The sequence below is a fragment of the Acomys minous genome, assembly GCF_964271855.1.
Source record: "Acomys minous genome assembly, chromosome: 1".
Taxonomy (NCBI): Eukaryota; Metazoa; Chordata; class Mammalia; order Rodentia; family Muridae; genus Acomys; species Acomys minous.
The window spans coordinates 108,253,026-108,276,549 of NC_140483.1; the positions used below are offsets into that span (position 1 = coordinate 108,253,026).

The following is a 23,524-nucleotide window of genomic DNA, read 5'->3' on the forward strand; positions in this document are numbered from 1 at the left end:
GTCAAATAAGATGAATGTCAGTAGCCACCCTGTCACCACCCATTCTTTGCCTTTCTTTTCTCTATATCTGGGAGCAATACCTCTCACTATGTCTGGCTCCTTTCTCTATCAGGCCAATGGAGGCAGGAAGAGAGAAATGTGGGAGTATTTGGTCCTTGCCTCTGCTCTCTGGCTTTGCTTGGTGCCACAGTCTGATGGTAGCTGGATCTACTATGAGCACCTCTTGCTAGAAGCTGCCTGCCAGAGTCCAGCTCTCTCTCACTTCTAGTGGTCCTCAGACCCAGGGACCACTCTTGTTTGGGCACTTCAACATCCCTGGACCATCCTATCCTGCTTCTGCCATTGGTCATGTTATTAAATAACTATAATTGAGCCATCTGAGAAGAATTCCGCTCTTCTGGTAAAAATATGTGGAGCTGAAGGTACGCATGCACGCGCACACACACACACACACACACACACACACACCAAAAAACATGTTTAAAGGTTTGTGTTAGAGCAGTTTCTGGGACTCTGAAATGGAAAAAAAAAAGAACAAGAAAAAGAAAGAAAGAAAGAAAGAGAGAGAGAGAGAGAGAGAAAAGCCAACAACATAATAGCAAGGCGAGAAGGGAAAGGAGAAGACAACCACTAATTTCCATCTCTCTCCCACAGGAGGAATGGCAGAGTCCTTTGTAAATCAGCAGAATGCATGGTATTGTATTATTAGATGGTTATGTTAATACTAATTGGAAAGGCTTGGCTCTTCTGCAGGAGCATCTGGTTACAAAATTGACTGCATTTTCTTCCACCTTTCTGAGACGTTGAGGAAGAGTCTGTGAACATCTTGATTTCTTCTTAGGAAGAACTGGAAATATCTTCTGCTAGTCTCCCTCCCAACCTCCCATCCCCCACCCTGCCACCTTCCATACCTGACTGCTGAGCACAATGTGACCACCATTCCTTAGAGCACATGGGGTTAACATCTTTAGTGTGTCTATTTCTGTCTTGGAGAGAGAGAGACAGAGAGAGAGAGAGAGACAGAGAGAGAGAGAGAGAGAGAGAGAGAGAGAGAGAGAGAGAGACAGAGACAGACAGAGACAGAGAGAGAGAGACAGAGAGAGAGAGAGACAGAGACAGAGACAGAGACAGAGACAGAGACAGAGAGAGACAGAGAGGGAACACTTATGTTTCAATTCAACAGTCTAGGTGGAAGGATAAAGGAAGGAAAGGAGCGAGGGCTGTAGAGAGTGGGTAACACATAATGAGCAAGTGATACAATCAACGGAAATGCCCATTCACTAGGAGACCACATAAGCTCCCTGCTTTGTCCCTCCTGTTGTTTTCCCAACAAGTCCACCTTGGACTTTCAAGTTACTTTAGTCTTAGGTTACCACCTGCCAACAGGGGAGAGTTTTGGGGTGCCGCACATCTATTACCAGATAAGAACCTGGCTTATTTTTGTGCATATGAAACCTTCAACTGTTTAAATGTGTGATCTCATAGGTCATATTTTTATTACCCTAACTTGTCTTTCAGAATTTCTCTATCTTATGAGACTAATTCATTAATCAGATAAAATGTTACTAGGTTCCCTTTAAGTTTTATAGATTTGTAAAAGGTGGCTTTCTCCTATCCACCATGACCGATGGGATGTCTGATGGTGTGATAGCAGCACATCTGGTGTCAAAATTGCTAACACCCTGGAGGCTGGAGGCCTTTGAGATCTGTCAGGACAGCTGGCTGTTTACAGCTGATGGGGTACGTTCCTATCTGCAAGTTTCTAAGCACTTAGCTTATTGGGAAGTAAAGAAGAGGATGTCGGAGAACCCAGTTCTTCTAAATGTTCCGACCTTGAAAAGATACAGTTTCTTTATCCATTCTTCTACTGATGGACATTTAGGCTGTTTCCATGTTCTGGCTATTATGAATAAGGCTGCTATGAACATGGTTGAGTAAATTTTCTTGTGTGCTGGAGCATCTTCTGGGTATATTCCAAGGAGTGGAATAGCTGGGTCTTGAGGAAGCCCTATTCCCAGTTTTCTGAGATAGCACCAGATAGATTTCCAAAGTGGCTGTACTAGTTTGCATTCCTACCAGCAATGTCCCCTGGAGGGGGAGACCTGGTGGCACTCAGAGGAAGGACAGCAGGTTACCAAGAAGAGACTTGATACCCTATGAGCATATACAGGGGGAGGTAATCCCCCTCAGGAACAGTCATAGTGGAGGGGAATAAGGGGAAAATGGGAGGGAGGGAAGAATGGGAGGATACAAGGGATAGGATAACCATTGAGATGTAACAAGAATAAATTAATAAAGGAAAGGAAAGAAAAGAAAAGATACAGAGAGCTGACAATAAGTAATAACTAGAAAATCAATATAATATAAGATTTAAAAACATATCTGAACATTTTTGCTCACTGTGACTTTTCACCTAAGATGAGACTATTTTTCCTTTTTCCTATAAAGGCCTGAGTTGCTGAGATAGCGACTCTAAATATCTTCAATTATTTCCCCCTTCCAAGTATCTCACTGTCTTATATTAGTTACTTTTCTTGTTGCTATAACGAAATGCCTTGCAAATGCAACTTAAGGAACAGAAGGTTTGTTCGGTTTGACCGAGGTTACGTATGTTCTGGCAGAGGGAGGCGTGAACCCAGACGCTGAGGAAGCTGGCCACACTGTGTCCCCAGTCAAGGAATCAGAGACAGATGAATTCTGATGTGCTGCTCACTTTTCTTCTTTTAACTCTTTCTGTCCAGTCTACAGTCACAGGCCACAGGACAGCGTCCGCACACTCAACCGTGGTTCTCTTCGCTCAGTTCAACCTCGGCAGACGCCCCACCCCCAAGCATACCATAAGTAACTTTAAATGCAGGCAACTTGACAATGAGAATTAACTTTTCTTCTTCCCATTTCAGACTCCAGACTTTTTACTAATAAAGGAAAAGAAGGGGAGGGAGCTGGGGAGGGAAGGAGATAAGGAGGGCACAAGGAGGGGAGGGTAAACAGCCAGGAGGGAGGCACATATAAACAAGGAAGGGGAATGTCAGTACATTAGGGCAGTGTGTACTCTTGACTGACAAGATAGAGAGCCGCAGCATCTTTCCTGTGCCATCCCTCCTGCTATGAGCTATAGAGGCGCTTTATCTCTTCTCTTCCCTCCAAAGCATCACTTATCCTTTCTGTCAGCACTCCTGATAGACAACCCCCACGTAACAGACTGATTTAAAAGGAGGCCCAGAAGTTAGATACTAAAAAGGAGCCCTGCTTCAGGTACTCGTGAATAAAACAAAGTCTCTTGGGGGATTTACATTCTAAAAGGATGATTGAAAATTAATAAACCATGGTGTTGAGTTCTGATAAGGGCTAGAGAGAGAGAGATAAAGTACAGAAGGGGGATAAAGAATGTCAGGAGAGTTGATGGGAGGAATAAAGAGAGAAGCCAGGAGTCATGTGGCTGAAGATGAAGTTTCTAGGCATAAGGAAGTGTCGAGGTGGGAGTCTCCGTGGCACGACCTTGAACAGTGCACCTCTGCAGCCGGCAGCAGCACCTGGGAACTTGTTCGAAATGGAAGTTCCCACTTTGGAAACCTGCTCTCCAGCAAGGAAAGCTGGGAGTGGTGCCAGGCAATCTGCACATAAAACACCTCAGGCTGTGGTTAAGGAAAGGTTTGAGAAGCACTGGAGAGAACGAGAAGAAGGTCAGGACCTTCCTTTTAGGGGAGCTGTACGTCACTCATCTTTCGTTGCCACTGCTGTTCACTAGATAGCTGCCTTTTTTTTTTAAGTAATTTGTTCAGATTACATCTCAATTGTTATCCCCCTCACTTGTATCTTCCCTTTACTTCCTCCTTTCACCCTATTCCACTCCCCTAGGTCTGTGATAGAAGGGGATCTCCTCCCCCACCATATGATCACAGCCTATCAGGTCTCATCCTGGTAGCCTGCTTACTCTTCCTCTGAGTGCCACCAGGCCTCCCCACCAAGGGGAAGTGGTCAAATAGGGGGCACCAGAGTCCATGTCAGAGTCAGTCCCCACTCTCCACACAACTGTGGAGACTGTGTTGTCCATTGGTTAGATCTGGATCGGGGGTCTAGGTTTGCTGCATGTATTTTTTATTTGTGTGACCTGCCCAGAACCATACACAGTCTTCTTCCTCTGTGCTATTTTCTCTTCAGCACACTTTGGTCAACTCTCAACCATGTAAACCAACCCACCACTCATGATCTAGCTCACACATTTCATCCTCGGCCAGCCAAATCTATGCTGTCTCCAATTGGCTACCCTCTCTATCCTGCATGCCATTGTACTACCTGGGGTCTTTATCACTGTGTCCTTGTGCTCTACATTCTGTTGGGTGAGAAGCAAGTGGAGCCTGAGATGCTGTCTCTGTCTGCTTCTGTGAATCTGTATTCCCACAGACTTCAAAGCATATTTGGGATGTTCAATAAAAATTGGGATGGATGCATGGACGCATGGATGCAGGCATGGATAGATGGATGGATGCATGCTTGGATGGATGGATGCATGCATGCATGCATGGATGTATGGATGCATGGATGGATAGATCTCTGGATCCGTGGATGGAAAGGAGAGACAGGGATGGAGGAAAACATCGTCATGAGCTAAGGAAAGAAACAACTTGGAATCAAACTGCTGACACTGCTAGGTGAGCTTTTGTGAGTGAGTAGCAGTGAGAACCTGAAAGTGCCTGCCTCTTAGCCTCAGAGGAGTGTGGGAACCCAGAGCTAATGATGCCTCTCTGAGCAAAGGTGTGGTGCTCACCTACCTCCTGACACTGGTTCTCCCTGTCTTTGAGGCCTTATACTCTTACCTAGATTTGGCCTTGGATATTTTTCTAAGCCCCTAAGCACCCTAGGATTGCTTGAGAAGCACTCTGCACCTCTGGGAGGAGATCTCTGAGGCAAAACCACTGTTCCTGGCTGAGGACCTACTGATCAGCATGTGAGTGAGCCACTGCCTTTGTTTCCTTCGGGCTAATTTGGCTTCCTCTTATGTTTTTATTTCCACATGTTAATTATACATAATAGTGGTTTTATGGCAATTGTAGACATGTACCTATAATATGTTTTAATCATACCCATTCTCTGATTTGACTTTCTTGAGATAAAGTTTTAATATGTAGCCAAAGCTGGTCTGTCTCAACCTCCAGACCACTGGGATTAGAAGCATTTAGACTGTACGTGGCTTTAGCCACTGCCTTTTACTGATGTAGAGAAATACACATTATTTTGTCATCGAAAGATTATGTATGGCTTCATCTGAAACTGTAGACTACAGCTCGGCAAGTTCATTTTGAGGATCATGTTTTTTCTCATTCCAAAACTAAGTCTTATTAACTAAAAGTCTTTTAAAAGTCCTTCAGAAATGTATTGTCTGCAGTCTACTCTTCATCTTTTTCTATTTCTTCAGATGTCCTGATTCTGGAAGAACAAAGCTTGCTTGCAGGCCCACACTCAGCTCTCTAAATTAGATCCATGAATTAACTTCAGGTACCACAGAATTAGGATTGTTCTGAAAGTACACGCAGAATAAGAAACCAAAGAGCTGATTAAAGAGCAGGCTGCACATGTGGTATAGAGGCCTATAACGATGCTGCTCTCCGACACTAGCTCCTTACTGATGCTCAGCATCCTTCCGGTGACAGTGGATCCAGACAACCAGAGATATCCACTGGCTCCCATGAGAAAGGCCTTGTAGGAGGAAAGGCTGCAGGAGGAGAGGGACTGAAGACTGGGTGGGTGACCAATAGCCAGTGACTTAATGTCACGTCCACATAAGCAACACAAGGCCCCATTCCAGCATGTGAGACTAATGTACTCGAAGTGCTGTATCTCTCCCTACCTGCCATTACCATTAAGCACAATGTAGTTGACATTATGCTATCTAAGCAGCAATTCCCAACTCCTATACCACATCAAACACCAGTGCTATCTGTGCCTTTTATCTGGCTCTGAGCCGAGGATATGGAAATGCCCATGGAACAATTTGGCTAGGCCTTGTATGCTCACCTTTCTTACCGTTGATAGCAGCAAATGATCATTTTCTCTCATGACTCTGTCAAAACATCACTTAACTTCCCTCTGAACTCTCAGAGTGTTCCACGTGAGCACTCATCCCTTTGTGTGGCAATTGTTTGTTTGCTTCTTCTAACTCTACTGTGTCCTCTTTGAGAGAAGGGGCCTCGTCTCATTTGCTCTCAAGTGCAATCTGTCTAAAGACTGTCAAATACCTGTTGTCTTGGTCTTCACTGGTGTTGAATTATAATACATTGCGAATACATACGTTTTTAAAATCTGTTTCAATAATATAGCTGTTAATTCTGAATAATGAGAACATATTCTCTGGCTGTGGAAATGCTAGCAGCTTTTTTTCTTTCATTAAAGTAACAAAATTTATCAACTGTACAGAGCATACTGCTAGAGCTGCTCAAGGTTAGGTGTGTAAGTGAGGTCTGGGGACTCTGTCAACAGTGCAGGTTGATTGAACTTTAGGACTTAATAGCAGAACAGAGACCCTGCATTTCTCACAATTCCTAGGTGATGCCCACACAGAACCAGGCTTTGGGCATGTTATTGGGCCAAGAAAGAGAAGTCCAGTGCTCAACTCCAGCTCTGCCGCTGACTCGGTGATGTCAATGGGTCTTTTGCCCTTGCTGCACACAGCTTTTTGTAATTTCTAGAGCTCACATTAGGCAGCTAGTCTCTTCCAAATCCCGTGGCCATGACCCTCCTCCAGTCCTGCCATGCGTGACATGCGGTTAGAATCCAGGCGGCATAGAGAAACACCCTCAGACGGCCTGGGTTCATGCCTCGCTTTCCCACTGACTGCCAACTTGACCTTGGAAAGAGCTAATCTCTCACGCCTCTTTCTATATTCATAAACTTGAACTATTATTGAGGGACATATTGACTGATGTCTAGCTGTTAACCCTGAATAATGAATGCATTTTCTCTGGCTGTGGAAACACTGGCAGCTTTTCTTTTTCTTTTTTGTTTTTTGAAGTTTTTTAAAAAAAGATTTTATTTATTTATAATATATGATGCTCTATTTGCATGTACACCTGCACTCCAGAAGAGGGCATTAGGTCACATTACAGATGGTTATAAGTCACCATGTGGCTTCCGGGAATTGAACTCAGGACCTCTGGAAGAGCAGGCAGTGCTCTTAACCGCTGAGCCATCTCTTGTTTTTTGATATATCCTAAGTGCTTAGGACAGGCAGAAGATTGGCATTTATAAGTTGACAAATATTAATTACTCTCTGTATTAAAATTCTCTGTAGTTTTATTTGTGAGATGCTTCCCTGAGGGTGGACAAATATTTAGAGCACATAGAAAGATGATCACCACCAACATATGCACTCTATCAGAACATGTTATGATTTATGTTCATTAATAAAGCCAAAGGCCAGTTGCAGTATATACAGTGCAATCTATTGTGCCTGTTGTAAATGTCTGCAAACAACCTTTTGTGGTCAAGATATGAAAGAGAGCATGAGATACAGAACAACATTGGCCATTCTGGTTTTACAGCAAATTACTTTTACATACGGTATTGTATGTAAAAGCTCCAAAATAGTGTTTTGGTTTTTTTTTTTAATGGCCATGTGATTTCATTACAGATTTTGTTATCTGTCGCGCCTCGCTTGACCGGCAAGTAAGACACGACCACCGGTTCTTCTCCTAAGTAGCTTTATTCAGGCCTTTCTTCTTCGCTTTGGTGAAAAATCCCCCCAAGCCACGCCCCTCACATTCATTTATAGCACTCAAACAGCCAATCACACCAAGACACGTCTCACGCTCTGATAGGCTCGCGAGCAGCGGGCCTTTTTCAAATAAGGGGTTGTTTAAATCGAAACGGCTCCGGCTGCATGCCGGGCGCCCTGTGGAGGCGGGGGTCCACAAAGGGCTCCGTGGCTCTCCACAGTTATCCCTATACTTTTGTCTCCAATTTGCTAATTGTTCTCTATGAAGTATAAAAAATTCTATATTCAAAGAAAAAATGATTTCAAGCATGTATAAATTCTCAAAACAAAGCAAAAGCTTAAGGCAAAATGTTACCTTCTGGGTATCCTCTGCCAAAACTGTGCTAGAACCTGCAAATAAGAATCAGGAGTCACTGTATTTGATAATACAACAGCTTGTGCCAAGCTAATGACCGAAAAGAAAAACAGGCTTGTCCTTTGCTATTCCTTAGTGCAAATGAGATTGCTGGGCGTGCCAACAAAGTCTTAAATCACCAAAGCGGCTGCCTCAGTAGACTCCACTTAGATCCCGGGGAGATGTGTAAATGAGCGAGCAGGGCTCAAAGCCTTCCAGCTCAGAGTGATGCCAGAAGCAGCCACATCCTGCTGATACACTTATTTAAGGAGATAGTTTTCAAATGAGTCTTCAGTGGTCTCCATGCAATGGCACTACAATCTACATTTAGATTTTTGTTTGGAAGAGAGGGAAAGTGCTTGAAATGACTACACAGAAGATCCAATCTATTATATGCTTACATGTTTCCCTTATAACAAATAGTTTCCCAGTCTGAGCTCATCCATTACACTTTAAGAAGAAATACAGGGGGAAAAAAATACTTGCCAGAAATTTCACACACCATCAATTTATCTTTTAAGTTGCAGTAATAGTGACCATTAGAACATAGTACAGGTGATGGGATAACAATTGAGTTGTGGTCTGAATAAATTAATAAAATAATAAAAAAAAAGAACATAGTACAAGTTTAATGTCTTGACTTCCACAAATGACTTGAGAATCATTTTGTTCCTCCTTCTATGGATATGGACACAGAGAAGTTTGTCTGAACACAATTTCTTTTCTTTATTTTTAATTTTTTTTATTAATTTATTCTTGTTACATCTCAATGGTTATCCCATCCCTTGTATCCTCCCATTCTTCCCTCCCTCCCATTTTCCCCTTATTCCCCTCCCCTATGACTGTTCCTGAGGGGGATTACCTCCCCCTGTATATGTTCATAGGGTATCAAGTCTCTTCTTGGTAACCTGCTGTCCTTCCTCTGAGTGCTACCAGGTCTCCCCCTCCAGGGGACATGGTCAAATGTGAGGCACCGGAGTATGTGAGAAAGTCATATCCCACTCTCCACTCTACTGTGGAGACTGTTCTGACCATTGGCTAGATCTGGGTAGGGGTTTAAAGTTTACCGCCTCTATTGTCCTTGGCTGGTGCCTTAGTTTGAGCGGGACCCCTGTGCCCAAATCTGCCTATCATAATGTTCTACTTGTAGGTTTCTAGAACCCTTTGGATCCTTCTACTTTGCTATTCTCCCATGCTTCTCTCATCCAGAGTCTCAATGGGATGTCCTCCCCTCTGTCCCAGTTTCCTGGTAAGTGAAGGCTTTCATGGGACATGCCCCTTGGGCTAGTATGCAGATATAAGTGAGTATATACCATTTGAGTCTTTCTGCTTCTGGCTTAACTCACTCATTATGATCATTTCTAGCTCAATCCATTTGTCCACAAATTTTGGGAATTCCTTGTTTTTAATAGCTGAGTAGTATTCCATAGTGTATATGTACCACAGTTTATTTATCCATTCGTCTACTGAGGGACACTTAGGCTATTTCCATGTTCTGGCTATTATGAATAAGGCTGCTATGAACATGCTTGAGCAAATTTTCTTGTGTGCTGGAGCATCTTCTGGGTATATTCCAAGGAGTGGAATAGCTGAGTCTTGAGGAAGCCCTATTCCCATTTTTCTGAGACAGCACCAGATAGATTTCCAAAGTGGCTGTACTAGTTTGCATTCCCACCAGCAATGAAGGAGTGTTCCTCTCTCCCCACATCCTCGCCAGCATGTAGTGTCGCTTGAATTTTTGATCTTAGCCATTCTGATGGGTGTAAGATGGAATCTCAGAGTTGTTTTGATTTGCATTTCCCTGGTGACTAAGGAGGTTGAGCATTTCTTTAAGTGTTTCTCAGCCGTTTGATATTCCTTTGTTGAGAATTCTGTTTAGTTCTGAGCCCCATTTCTCAATTGGTTTGGTGGTGTTTAATTTCTTGAGTTCTTTATATATTTTGGATATTAGACCTTTGTCAGATGTAGGGTTGGTGAAGATCTTTTCCTAGTCTGCAGGCTGTCGCTTTACTGAACACAATTTCTATTGTTGGTCCAGGTCTGACTCTTTAGCACTTTCAGATTCCACTCTGGTTTGGTGTTACAAATGGTGGGTAGCTATCTTACTAGATCCCTAATGCAGCAATCACTGTCTGAAAACTACAAAGACATCATCTGGAGATTGATTACAACCCCCATACCTTATTTCTTTGAGTTAAAAAATGTTGGAAAGTATGTATTATATTTTCTCTAACTTTGTGATCATTTTAGTACAACTCTAGACAATCCATTGTCACCTAGAAAAAAAAGGTACAATGACCAAAAAAGATTGTATGTGTACACTTACTTTGTCTCATCCTCACTTTACTTTTATATGTTTGACAAACTAATTAATACATGGATGGGAGTCATAATTTTCTGTCATAGGGCTCCGAAAACAAAAAGAATAGGGTGAAGGAGATGGCCCAGTTAGTAAAGTTGTGCATTCTAAAGAATCTGACTTGATTTTGTTCCAGAATACACATAACAATCTGTGGTACGACAGTCTGGTGTAGTATAATGATCTGGTGTGGTGTTATAACCTGGTGTGGTGTGATAGTCTGGGTGTGGTGTGATAGTCTGGGTGTGGTGTGATAACCTGGGTGTGATGTGATAACTTGGGTGTGGTCATACCATCATATAGCCCGAGAGTGGTGTAATAGTCTGGATGTGGTGTGATAATCTGGTGTGGTGTGATAACCTGGGTGTAGTGTGATAACCTGGTGTAGTGTGATAGTCTGGGTGTGGTGGTATATGCCTGTCATTCTAGCACTGAGGAGGTGGACAAAAGAGGATCCATGGACTCATATCCAAGAAGAAGCCTGCTGACTCTGCAAACACCAGACAATATGAAAATCAACTGAAGACCTGAGGTTGACATAACACACATTTAGACATATATCCACACATATATATCACAGTTCATGAACATGGACACATATAAACTAAAAAATAGAGATGATGATCCCCAAGCTCCATTAAATTAACCAATAGTAGCATATCATGTCCCATATTAACTTATCATTCTTATTGAGCCTCTGTGTGTCCCAATATGGCTATATATTCGGTAGATAAAGTCCTAAAAACAAGGAAGACAAAGACCTTAGCATTGAGTCCTTTTCATAAGGGGAACTGTTGACTTTAGCTGACTTGTGTAGATTTTCTCTGCTGGACCTGGGATCTGAGGACCTGAAAAGATGGTGCAGACTACAGTATGATGCTATAGACAGACTTAACTTCAGTTTCAATGTACGCTGTTGTTGTTTTTTTTAAACAGGGTTTCTCTGTGTAGCCTTAGCTGGACTTGATTTGTAGACCAGGCTGGCCTTGAATTTACAGAGATCCACCTGTCTCTGCCTCCCTGAGTGCTGGGATTAAAGGCGTGTGCCATCATGCCTGGCTTCAATCAAAGAAAACAATGGTCCAAGGAAGATTGTTTTGAGTTCAGAAAAACATGTTAAAAACAAAACAAAACACCAGTAAGCACATACTAAATATTATCAGACAGCCCTTTCCCAGAATTTTCTCAGGGCAGAGCAATTTAAACACAATTGCCTGGCACTAACTGTAGGTTATATATCTGGGAAGACACAGAAGAAAGGCAGAAGGCCATATCCAGATTCAGGGTACACTGACCAGATTGAGTTCCATAACTATGTTCTGACAGCCAACAAGAGTAAACATATCTTAGAAATTGAATGTAAATGTTTGTCACAGAAGGCAGGAAATCACATGCCAGAACAATCCAGACAACAAAACGCACCTGAGGTAAAAGGCCCTTTGCATTTTCCCTGAGGCCTCTCTTACAGTTCCCTGTGGCATTGTTCAACATGGGTCTTTCTTTTGACCATGTTCTGACAGGAAACAAAGACAGGGAACAAGTAATCATAGGCTCTTAAAATAGAGATGGGATAAACAAAAAAATTTACTTATTCATTGTATTTATTCATCATCTGTGTACCAGACACTACTAAACATGCCATACAAATGTCAAGTGCTCTGTGTTTTCGCTGAGTTTATACTTTGGGCTAGGAGGCAGACATTAACCTCAGGTGTAATTGGCATGATACAGGAGAAATGTGGCAAAGTGCTGATGACTGGGGTGTGGGGCTGTGCAGAACTACATTGGCTGCTTTTTTCATCGCTGTCACAAAATAGCCAACAAGAAGCAACTTAGGTTTGTCTCCTGGATTCAGGCCAAAAGTGGAGAAGACATGGCTGTGTGTGGCTCTGCGATGGTGGGAGCTGCAGTGTTGGTTGGATATCAGAAGACAGGGAGCAGCCAGTGGATCTGGGCTCTAAAACTCAAGGTCTGCCACCTTAGTGACACACTTCCCCCAAGTGGGTGCCACCTCCTGACTCAGTGGTCTCAGCCTTCCTAATGCTGTGGCCCTTTAATACAGTTCCTCATGCTGTGGTGACTATAAAGCTATAAGAGCTTTCTGTTGATACTTCATAACTACAATTTTGCTATTGTATCGAATTGTAATGTCAGAATCATGGGAGATAGAGGTGTGGCAGAGGGGTCGCAACTCATAGGTCGAGAAACGCCATCCTAAAGGTTCCACGATCTGCACAAACAGTACCAACTGGGGACCCAAGTGTTCTAACACATTAGCCTATAGGGGCCATTTGACATCTAAAAGGTGAGGGAATTGGTCATCAAATTTGGAGGATGAGCCAGGGAAAGGAGGGGCTTTTCTCGTGATGTTGTCTCTAAGGCAGAGCCTCACAGAAAAGCTATTTGCTGGATATAGTTGTTGCAGCAAATGAAATGCTGGCCCCCTCTTAGAAGACAGGAACAAGAAGTACGTGATGGGCCTAGTGATCATTTTAAATTTTGGTATTAATGGGAAACCTGGTTTCAGAGGTTATCCTCCTGTGTGTACAGGTGTAGCACCCTAGGCTTCGCACAGTACCCTAGATGTGGTGATTTGAATAAAAATGGCCCCCATAGGCTCACGTATTAAGTGTTTAGTCACTAGGAAGTGGCACTATTTGAAAGGATTAGGAGGTGTGGAGGAACTGAGTCCCTTTGAGGATTCAAAAGCCTATGCCAAGCACACTGTCTTTCTCTCTGCCAAAGGGTGAGGATGTAGCCCTCAGCTACTGTGCCGGCACTTGCCTGCCACCACCAAGATCATAGACTGAACCTCTGAAACTGTAAGAAAGCCCGCAGTTAAATGCTTTCTTTTATAGGGGTTGCCTTGGTCTTGGTGTCTCTTCACAGCAGTCAAATATGACTAAGACTTGGGGTATCTTGCTCTCCACTCATGAGGACAGCATACAAGTAGGTAGTTGATGGATGTGCCGACTATGAAGGCATCTTGTTTTGTTGTTGTTGTTGTTGTTTTTAATTTACCTGATCTTCCTATTGCACATTTGAAACTATCACAGCCCTTGCTGCCGGAGCCTCTGCTTTGTGTGCAGACCATGCTGAACGGAAGCTATTAGCTGCAAGAGGCAGTGAACTCCTGGGAGTTGGCTGTCAAGTTAAAAGGAAGAGTACAGAGAAATTCTAAAAGGAAAGCTAAGAGATGGTTTTTAGATAGGCAAGATTGGCAGAAGGCAACACCTGGCAGGAGGAGGTCAGCTCTTAAATGCCAAAGGGTTCTCCAAGGCAGACCAGATGTGAAGAGTATGAATTCAAGCAGGCCTAGGGGAGAAAACAACACCTTCAAGACCACAGAGCTCTGACCCCGCAAGGACTTAGTTTGCACTCAAACACAGGGCAGTGAGGGGCAGGGACAGCAAAGAATTTGTATTTTTGCTTGTTTTCTTTTTCTCTTTGCCTTTTCTTAGCAATTGTTGAGAGACCCATGTAGTAGGACATTAGTCATTTGTGTTTATATATAATACAGGCTTATCGTTTTTCCTTTAGCACTTCTGCAAGGCAGTGTAAATGATGTTAATGGTTATATATCCACCTACCTTCATTGTCCTCCTTTGTGGAATTCTGATGCACCTTGTTTAAAAATAGAAAATATCCCTCCTACCCAAAACTATACAAATGTTCTAAATTTTTCATTGTATTTTGAATTTTTGTGTTATTTTTCCTTGTATATTTATGTCTACATAAGAACTTTGTGTTTGTGTGTGCATACATGACTTGGTGGTGGTGTGGTGTGTATGTGTGTGTGTGTGTGGTGATGGTGGTAATGCTACGGTATTTTGTGTATGTGTGTGTGTATGTATGTGTGCTCTTATGCGTGTATGGTGTGGGTAAATGTATATTGTGTGTTGGTGTGTTTTGTGTGTGTGATGTGTGTTGTGTGTGTGTTATGTGTAGTGTGTGTATGTGTGTGGTGGTGGTAATGCTACAGTGTTTTGTGTATGTATGTTTGTATATATGTGTGCACTTATGTGTGAGTGGTATGTGTATATACTATGTGTATAATATGTGTTTTGAATGTATCATGTATGTTGTGATGTGTGTATATGGTGTGTGTGTATGGTGTGTCTAGTGTATGGTGTGTGTATGTGTGTGATTGTGTGTGTGTGTATGTGTGTGATGTCAGAAACAATATAACTTTCTTTTATCTGAGAGGACTTTTCAGGAGAGAACAGCTAGAAAAAGATAGGTATTTCGTTGCTACCTGGCACATTTTGCTCCCAGTGGAATGAATGCTACTTTTTCCATATATCAAACTGGCAAAACTAAAAATTGCAAAGAGTCAGCTGGCAAGGATGTGGAAGAAGTTATGACTGTACTTGGTGCTGGAAGAAAGATGAAGTTGCTCTAAGTTCTTTGTAAATTTATCTAGAAGGTATATTGGGATCTTTACAACCCCTTGCAGAGAAATCATATAAAAATTACCTGTCTAAAGAATTATTTTTATTTATTTATTTATTTTTGAGACAGGTTTTCCCTGTGTATTCCTGGCTGTCCTGGACTCACTTTATATAGACCAAGCTGGCCTGGAACTTACAGATATCTGTCTGCCTCTGCCTCCCAAGTGCTGGGGTGAAAAGGGTGTACCACCAAGCCCAGCTAAAAGAATTATCATATGTGTTAAAGTACTTATTATAGTATCAAACATAGTGATTTTTAAAATATTAAAAACAAAATCCATCAATAAAGGACCAATTAGGAACATCATGATATGTCTATAATATAAAATGTTATGACGCTATTAACAAGGAATGAGCTATAAGCATATATTTACCTAGAATAATAGCCATGATATAAAATTTAAAATAAAAAGAAAATATTAAATACACGTGACCCTATTCAAGATGTGCTAATTTTTGCATTGTACAGATGTTTCTTTGGAATCTTGTGTGTGTGTGTGTGTGTGTGTGTGTGTGTGTGTGTGTGTGTGTGTGTTTTGGGAGGAGCAAAGAGGAAATGGTAGCAGTGATATTTTATAAGAATGCACTAATTTGTCCTTTTAGTATTAAGATTATCTGATTACCACATGACAAATTTAATTTTATTATGTAATTATGTATTTCCCAAGAATTAGACTAGACAAGGGGAAATTTGAGGTTTTAAAAAAATTTACGTATCTTGGTTATGTTCTATATTCCTGATATCTCTTCTGACCTATTTTGAAAGAATTAAAAAACCAAATGCTCCAAGTGTCCCTGAAATAAGGGCATCACAGGATAAGATAAGTATCTCCACAATGTTTCTATTTCCTCAACTTAAAAACCACAGTTTTCAGGGTCATAAGTTAGTCTTGTCTTCAGGACAATCATTTTGAGAAATATGTGATGCCTTTCCTAGGAACTAGAAAGCCTAAGCTACCCCGAATCACAGCCGAGTTTAGCTCACAAAACTTATCCAAGAGGGACAGAGCAGATATCCATGTTTATGCACCAGGATTACTGCATATTGAGCAAATGCAGTCAAGGCACACACCAAACTGCTGGAATTTGTGCTTAGAAGTTAGGCCAAGGAAGCTACTGCACTGATTCCCATATATGGCATGTACAGACTGTGGCTCATGAGGTCTGTCAGGTAAGGTCAAGCTGCCTGCCAGAGGCCACATAGGCAGGGGTGGTAAGAAGCCTCTGCGGTGGAAAAGTCCCTTCAATGCTAAGTTTTCCAACATAACTATCAGGGCATGTAAATTTCAAACGTGTTGGCAAGAATGGAGTTATATTTTTTAACATTTCACAGCAATTGATCTACGATATAATATTTTTGTTGCGGTAACGTATCAGCCTTTTCATAAAATGCAGGACTTTGAACCTTTGTGGTTGATCACGTATGACCCTCCCCATCCGTGTTCTCGTGTAGATTGTGTCGTAACCTGCAGACATGATGGGCATGCTTTCTTTCAAAGGTATTTTTTTTAAATCTCTGCAAGTAAAGCTGGTAAACATTTCTTAACTGCTTCATTCCCTCACCTCTTTTCCTGACAAATGGCTATGTGACTTATTTAGAAGTTAAAAGGAAAAAAAAATCTATTAACAGCAGACCTCTCCTATCTGAACCCCTTAAAGAATGTTACCACTAACGGAGAAAGTAAAACCAAATTGAAAGGGAACTTCAGAGAAAGTGCATGGCATGTGTGGTATGTCTCTCTCCCTCTAAGGCAGTAAAGTACCAGCTGTCATACAACAAAATCTGAGGGGACCATGCAGCCTGATGGGCGTGGCCAGCGTGCTCAGCTTTAAAAGGTTCTTGTGCTTATAAAAGGAAGCCACTTGGCACCATTAACTCCATACATTAGATTTATGACTTCTTTTTTTTTTTCCAGCCTGCACTTGATTTATTTAAGCATCCATAATGCTTGCCCTTGGTGGTATTAAAGGAAACATGTAAGTGGATAAGATGTTTGCTCAGCCTCTGACTCAAGGGCTCGTCACATAGGAGGTTGATTAGCAAATACTAATAATGGGTGTTAGTTAGTGATTTTTCAGTGGGTAGTTGTAATAGGAAAGGGCAACTCAAGTTGATCTTTCTTGAATGAAATACATAATGTACACGGTGCCATTGTCCTGTAGCCAAGACAGCCAGAAAACAATCAATTTGTCAGAAAAGAGGTGAAGGAATGAATGGGTTCAGTTTCTCCCATTCATGTCCTGGGCATTTCATGGCATTATCTGCAGGCACACAGCACTCCTCTGACTTCTCTGAGCTCCTTTTCATCTCTGTCACTGAACTGTCTTCCTCCCCACCCTGACTGCTACTTAGTTTGTGCCTCAGCAGCTTTAAGCCCTGGCCTCTGTCTCAGAGAGACCAATCATTACGATGGCTCTAGCTGCTGCTGGGATATAATGATGCTTGAGCCTTCATTTTCAGCCCTAGCCCCTTCCCTCAACCTCAGTCCCATATGTCCAATTGGCTGCTGGACATTTTCAGGTGGAGCCTGTATGCCAAGTTCTCTAAAATGGTTCACCCTTTATCCCTCACATACTCTTCCCTGCTCCTGTTGCCTATCCTCATCCCGTTTAAAGGAATCCAGTTGCCTAGCATCCACACCTCCTCATCTGTCCTTCCGTCCTAGTTTAGCAACTCAAGACTCACAGTTCTTTTTCTAGTCCCCTCCCTTGGCTCTATCTCTCTCCTTATTTTATGCTTCTATCACCATAACCTCTTGCTTTCTCTGCTTCCAGTATCTCTCTGCTTTAGTCCACTATGTGCATCAGTACCAGATCATCCCCCCATGTGGTGCTTGCCATTACACTGTTTTGCTATCCAAATACTTTGGAGGTCTGTGACATCTCAAAAACCAAATCCAAACTCATTTATCAGATATCCAAGGTCCTCTGCAACCCTTTCCTTTTTCACCTAAACCCTTTTGCTGTTGTCACTGTTTTTCACTTCAAAATAAATCTGATAGGAGCCAGTCCTAGTGCTGTCTAAAATTTAAATCCCTAGAGATCACGACATTTGATATTTACAAGGAGCCTGAATTAAAACTCCTAGACTACAAAGAAATAACAGCTATTTGTGAGATGAAAATGCTAATTATCCTGATTTGATCATTTGTGTATTATATACATGGATCAAATTATCACAAAGTCACTCATAAATGGTAAAGTTTTTGCATGTCAGTTAAAAGTTTCAAAAAAAAATCTGTCCAGTTAGTGTATACCTTGACATTTCCACATCCACTCAGGACACAACCCTACATTCTGGCGTCCTCCTGGAATTTCCCCTCCTTCAAAAGCTCCATCTCTATTGTTGACCAAGAATACCCATAAAGACATCTCTCCCTCTAACAACCTTCCTTTGTCCAGCTCTTCATCTTCAGCGCTTTTAAGTGTGAAGCTCATTTTTTTTCCAGTTACCTTCTCTGCCTTTCATGGGACTTCATGAACAGCAAATGCCCAAAAAAGATGCATTGCTTTGATTAGGCGTAGAGACAATCTTTTGACTTCGTGTTTCTCTTTTCAACCTGCCAACAACAATGAAAGAGAAAGAGAAAGGACGATGACAACTGAGCAATTTTCCTCACTCTACCTCTATGTAAGCTTCAAAAGCAAAGACAAGTGAGTGACTTCAACCCTCAGCTGCCTCTGTTTAGTTACTGAGCATCACTGAAAAGGAAAGTTGGGAATGGATAAAGGAACCAGTCCTTAAAATGATGTGGGAAATATATACATAGCAAACTCTGACTTTCCAGTCTCTATATAATGTGTTTCAGGAGGCTGTGTAACAGGCTTAGCAACTATTCCCCGGGTTTGGCAAATTCTGTGCTTCTAAGTAATATCTAGAAGAATGTGTTTTAAATTCATTTCTCAATATAATAATTTAACTTTTCAAACATCAGAGAAAAACATAATTATGCTTTAGAATTTTAATATAAGTTTCTACATAGGTACATAAATAGAATTATGCCAACTAAACATAATTGGATTTAAAATGTTTTTGTTGAATTTGAAAGATCTTTTTTATTGATGTTTTATTTTTCCACTTTATATGCCAATATTAGTCCCTCCCTGTCCCACTCTCCCACCCTCTTCTGAGTCTCCTCCCTCCCCTTCTTGTCAGAAAAGCACCCTCACCACCTCTGCTGTACCAACCCACCCTGGCACATCAAGGCACATTAGAACCAATCAAACCCTTCTCCACTGCGGCCAGACAAAACAGCCCAGCCAAGGGAAAGTGACCAGAAAGGAGGCAATGGAGTCCACGTCAGAGACAGCCCCCACTCCACTTGCTAGTAAACCCACATTAAGACCAAGCTGCCCATAAGTTATATATGTACTGGGGGCCTAGGTCCATGTATGCTCTTTGGTTGGTGCTTCATTTTCTGTAAGCCCCCTTATGCCTAGTTGACTCTGTTGCTCTTTTTGTGGAGTTCTTGTCCGGGTCCTTCTGTCCTTCTTTCCACTCTTCCGCAAGACTTCCTGAGCTTGCCCAATGTTTGTCTGTGACTCTCGGTGTCTGTTTTGATCTGCTGATAAGTGGAGCCTCTCGGTGAATAGTTATGGTAGGCTCCTGACTGCAAGCATAGTAGAGTATCATTAATGGAGTCGAGGGTTGGCTCTCTCCAATGAGGTGGGTCTCAGGATGGACCAATCATTGGTTGTCCATTCCCTCAATCTCTGTTCCATCTTTATCCCTGTACATCTTGTAGGCAGGGTAAATTTTGGGTTGAAAGTTTTGTGGGTAGGATAGTTTCCCCTCCCTCCACTGGAAGTCCTGACTGGCTAGGAGGTGACCACTTCAGTCTCCATCTCCCCACTGCTAGGACTCTCAGCTAGTCATGCCATATCCTCTCAGGTACATATAAGGAGCAGGTCTCTAGTTTGTCCCAAAGGTGCCCCCACCCCATCCTTGCTACTTAGCTTCTTTGGGACTGTGGACTGTAGTATGGTTATTACATTAAGTAAATGTACCACAGTTTCTTTATCCATTCTTGGCTTGAGGGGCATCTGGGTTGTTTTCAGTTTCTGACTATTAATGGATAAGGCTGCTATGAATATAGTTGAGCAAATGTCCTTGTTGTATGGTAGAGCATCTTTTGAGTATATGCCCAGGAGTGGTATCTGGGTATTAAGATAGTACTATTTCCAATTTCCTGAGAAAGCACCAGATTGTTTTCCAAAGTGATTGTACAAGTTTGCATTCCCACCAGCAATGGAGGCGTGTTCCCCTTTCTCCACATTCTTGCTAGCATGTGCTGTCACTTGAGTTTTTTATCTTAGCCATTCTGACAGGTGTAAGATGAAACCTCAGAGTCATTTTGATTTGCATTTCCCTGATGACTAAAGATGTTGAGCATTTCTTTAAGTGTTTCTCAGCCATTAAAGAATGCTCCATTGAAAATTCTCTGGTTAGTTCCATACCCCATTTTTAATTGGATTATTTTGTTTGTTGGTGTTTAATTTCTTGGATATTTAACCCTCTGTCAGACGTAGGGTTGGTGAAGATCTTTTCCCAGTCTATAGGTTGTCATTTTGTTCTGTTGACAGTGTCTGTTGACTTTTCAATTTCATAAGGTCCCACTTTTTAATTGTTGATCTTAGAGCCTGAGCTGTTGGTGTTCTGTTCAGGAAGTTGTCTCCTGTACCAATGAGTTCAAGGCTTTCCCCATTTTCTCTTCTAACATATTTAATGTGTCTGGTCTTATGTTGAGGTCTTTGATCTACTTGTATTTGAGTTTTGTTCATGATTATAAATATGGATCTATTTACATTTTTCTACATGTAGACATCCAGCTAGACCAGTACCATTTGTTGAAGATGCTATCTTTTTTCTGTTATATGGTTTTGACTTCTTTGTAAAAAAAAATCAAGTGTCCATAGGTGTGTGGGTTTATTTCTGGGTCTTCAATTCAATTTCCTTGATCAACCAGTTTGTTTCTATGGCAGTACCATGCAGTTTTTACTACTATTCATCTGTAGTATAGCTGGAGATCAAGGACAGAGTTACCTCCAGAAGTACTTTTTGCTTTTATTGTACAGAATTGTTTTAGCTATTCTGGGTTTTTTGTTTTTTCATATGAAGGTGAGAATTGTTCTTTCAAGGTCTGTAAATAATTTGTTGGAATTTTGATGAGAATCTGCATTGAATCTATGGATTGCTTTTGGTAAGATGGCCATTTTTACTATGTTAATCCTACTGATCCATTAGCATGGGAGATCTTTCTGTTTTCTGATATCTTCAATTTCTTTCTTCAGATACTTGAAGTTCTTGCCATACAGGTCTTTTCCTTGCTTGGTTAGAGTTACACCAAGATATTTCATGCTATTTGTAGTGAAGGGTGTTGTTGCCCTGATTTCTTTATCACTTGTATAAGTTGAAGGCTACTTGTTTTTTGTTTTGTTTTGTTTTGTTTTTTTAGTTAACTTTGTATCCAGCAACTTTGCTAAAGGTCTTTATCAGTTGGAAGAATTCTCTGGTAGAATTTTGGGGTCACTAATGTATATCATATCATATGCAAATAGAGATACTTTGACTTCTTCCTTTCCAATTTGTATCCTTGTGATGTGCTTTTGTAGTTAGAACTTCAAGTACCATGTTGGATAGATATGGATAGAGTTGACAGCCTTGTCTTGTTCCTGATTTTGTTGGAGTTGCTTTAAGTTCCTTTCAATTTAATTTGATGTTGCCTCCCGGCTTGCTGCATATTGCCTTTATTATATTTAGGTATAGGCCTTGTATCCCTGATCTCTCCAAGACTTTTATCATAAAGGGGCAATGGATTTTCTGAAAGGCTTTTTCGCATCAATGAGATGATCATGTGATTTTTTTTTAATTTCAGGTTGTTTATATGGTGGATTACATTGACGAATTTTCATATGTTGAAACATCCCTGCATCTCTAGGATGAAGCCTACTTGATCACGGTGGATGATGTATTTAATGTGTTCTTAGATTCGAGTTCTTAGATGCAAGTATTTTATTGAGTATTTTTTACATCAATGTTCACATGGAATATTGCTCTGAAATTATCTTTCTTGGTTGAATCTTTGTGTGGTTTAGGTATTAGGGTGATTGTGGCTTTATAGAATGATTTTGGCAATGTTCCTTCAGTTTTTATTTTGTGGAATAGTTTGAGGAGTGTTGATATTAGCTCATCTTTGAAAGTCTAGTAGAATTTTGTGCTGAAACTACCTAGCCTTTGCCTTTGGGGGGAGGGGGACTGGGAGATTTTTAATGACTGTGTCTCTTTGCTTAGGAGTGTAATGTTCTGTAGATATTGCTAGGTCCATTTGATTTATAATATCAGTTAGTTTCATTATCTTTCTGTTTATTTTATGTCTCATTGACCTGTCCTTTGGTGAGAGTGGGTCATTAAAGTCTCCCACTACAACTGTGTGAGGTTTGATGTGTGATTAAGGACTTAGTAATGTTTCTTTTATGAATATGGGTGCCCTTGCATTTGGGGCATAGATGTTCAGAACTGAGACATCATATTGGTGGATTTTTCCTTTGATGAGTATGGAGTATATTTCCCTATTTCTTTCGATTAATTTTAGTTGAAAGTCTATTTTATTACATACTGGAATGGCTATTGCAGCTTGTCTCTTGGGTCCATTTCCTTGGAAAACATTTTTTCCTGCCCTTTACTCTGAGGTAATGTCACCTTTGTTGCTGAAGTGTGTTTCTTGTATGCAGCAGAATGATGAGTCCTATTTCTGTATCCATTCTGTTAGTCTGTGTCTTTTTTATTGTGAAATTAAGCCCATTGATGCTGAGAGATATCAAAACCAATGATTGTTGATTCCTGAAATTTTTATCTTGTGTGTATGTGCTTCTCTTCTTTTAGTTTTGCTTGTGTGAAAATATTTACCTCCTGTATTGTCTTAGGTGTAGGTTCCTCCATTTTTTAAAGTATTCCTTCTAGTATCCTCTGTAGGGCTGGGTTAGTGGAAAGATATTATTTAAATTTTGTTGTTTCATGGAATATCTTGTTTTCTCCATCTATGGCTATTGAATGTTTTGCTATGTATAGTAGTCTTGGCTGTCGTCTATGGTCGCTTAGGCTCTGTAAGGTGTCTTCCTGGGCCCTTCTTGATTTTAAAGTCTTTGTTGAGAAGTCTGGTGTTATTCTAATAAGTCTGCCTTTATATGTTACTTGGCCCTTATCACTTGCGGCTTTTAATATGATTTGTTCTGTATGATTAGTGTTCTGATTATTGTATGGTAGGAGGATTTTAATTTTTGGTCCAATTTATTTGGTCTTATGTAGTCTTCTTGTATATTGATATGCATCTTTTTCTTTAGGTTAGGGGGAAATTTTCTTCTATGATTTTGTTGAAGATATTTTCGGGCCCTTTGAACTAGGAATCTTTTTTCTTCCTTTCTATTATTCTTAGGTTTGGTCTTTTCATAGTGTTCCAAATTTCCTGGATGTTTTGTGTTAGAAACTTTTTGGATTTAGCATTGTCTTTGATTTATGTATAACTTTCTTCTATAGTATCCTCTATGCCTGAGATTTTCTCTTCCATCTCTTATATTCTGTTGGTTGTGCTTGTCCCTGTAGCTCCTGTTCT

The 23,524-nt window shown here is 41.1% G+C and overlaps 1 protein-coding gene across 1 annotated transcript in view; it reads left to right on the forward strand.

The window, feature by feature from the left end:
- CPA6 (carboxypeptidase A6) overlaps nt 1–23,524 on the forward strand; it is a 311,521-nt gene that overhangs the window by 9,805 nt on the left and 278,192 nt on the right. The gene's annotated exons all lie outside the window — the stretch shown is intronic.